The sequence below is a fragment of the Aphidius gifuensis genome, linkage group LG6 (genome assembly GCF_014905175.1).
Source record: "Aphidius gifuensis isolate YNYX2018 linkage group LG6, ASM1490517v1, whole genome shotgun sequence".
Taxonomy (NCBI): Eukaryota; Metazoa; Arthropoda; class Insecta; order Hymenoptera; family Braconidae; genus Aphidius; species Aphidius gifuensis.
Window position 1 is genome coordinate 18,017,673 of NC_057793.1, and position 1,887 is coordinate 18,019,559.

General features: G+C 30.1%; 1 pseudogene; it reads right to left on the bottom strand.

Moving 5' to 3' along the window:
- Positions 1–764, bottom strand: part of LOC122859961 — a 1,774-nt pseudogene extending 1,010 nt beyond the window's left edge.
- Positions 765–1,887: the final 1,123 nt, after the last annotated feature.

Below are 1,887 nucleotides of genomic sequence, written 5' to 3' on the forward strand. Positions count from 1 at the left end.
AACTAAATAATTAGTAATATGTTCACATATTACCGCGCAAACATCGCGATTCGAGCAACGGCAGGACGATCATGCAGTCGCGAGCGATAATACACAAATTCAACTACGAGCTTTTTAACCGCAACAACTTTAATATACGCTATTGGAGCTGGAATTACCGCGGCTGCTGGCACCAGACTTGCCCTCCAATGGATCCTCGTTAAAGGATTTAAAGTGTACTCATTCCGATTACGGGGCCTCGGATGAGTCCCGTATCGTTATTTTTCGTCACTACCTCCCCGTGCCGGGAGTGGGTAATTTGCGCGCCTGCTGCCTTCCTTGGATGTGGTAGCCGTTTCTCAGGCTCCCTCTCCGGAATCGAACCCTGATTCCCCGTTACCCGTTACAACCATGGTAGGCGCAGAACCTACCATCGACAGTTGATAAGGCAGACATTTGAAAGATTCGTCGCCGGTACAAGACCATGCGATCAGCACAAAGTTATTCAGAGTCATCAAAATTAACGATGGATATATAATAAATTATATACCACCGATTGGTTTTGATCTAATAAAAGCATTCCTTCCATCTCTGGTCGGAATTGTAGTTTGCATGTATTAGCTCTAGAATTACCACAGTTATCCAAGTAAATGTGGGTACGATCTAAGGAACCATAACTGATTTAATGAGCCATTCGCGGTTTCACCTTAATTAGGCATGTACTGAGACATGCATGGCTTAATCTTTGAGACAAGCATATCACTACTGGCAGGATCAACCAGGGAGCTTCGATTTAATATATATTATAATTATATTAAAGGATGATATATCACCACAAACGAATATACTCCTCTATCCCAATATTTTTTAATAAATAAATATTAAAAATATATTGGATATTGTATAATAATTATTATATAAAATATTAATATTAAATAATATAATTATTTATACAATACGTTATTTTATCTATATTATATATATATATATATATATATAATATTTTCTTTATATATTAAAATTATGTATGAAAAAGCATTTTATTTCAATACATTTTTTTTTAATAAGAAGTAACTACTCAGCCTATTTCTCAAGGCGCAGAAATCTTATGTTATTAAAAATCAATGGGATTATATTTCAAACATTCTCTCATATTTTTTTAAATTTAAACTTTCGTTAGATAAATTTTTTATCATAATTCGACATGGTAAATACGTAAAATATTTAATATTCTTGCTCGGAATGGAGTAAGTTGATGCTCAGTAAAATTTTTTTTACAACAATATATTATTTATATTTTTACATATAAATAATTATTTGTTATTTTAAAACGTTTATAACGGGTACCACATAAAGAGCCATTCAGTCAAAGACATCGACCCGTGGTAATGTTGTGTTTTATTTTAAAATAACATGAGACACTTTTATAGAAACAATAAACGATATTCGTAGTAAGAACAATTTTTTATATATATATATAAAAAAATAAATAATAAATTTAACCATATTTTATATATATATATAAAATATACATACAAAACACGAGCAAGTAATAAATATATATATATATATATATCTAAAACAAACTAAGTATACATATGAATGAATACTTGCGTATTTACGAGTATGAATATTATACATATAAAAAATATGGTAAAAGTTACTATAAAATTTATAATATATATGAAAAACGTCTATATCGCACTGCTCTAAGCGCTCTTCCTTATAATACCGAAAGCAAAAACTTAATGGTCTACTGCGTTTTATTTAAATCCTATGTTAAATAGGCCCCTTTTTGTTGTTGAAACATACATAAAATCTTGACGGTACACGGGACTTTGAAAAAAACTAAAAAGTAAAAAATATAAAAACACTATTATTTATCATTTTTATTAATAATATAATATT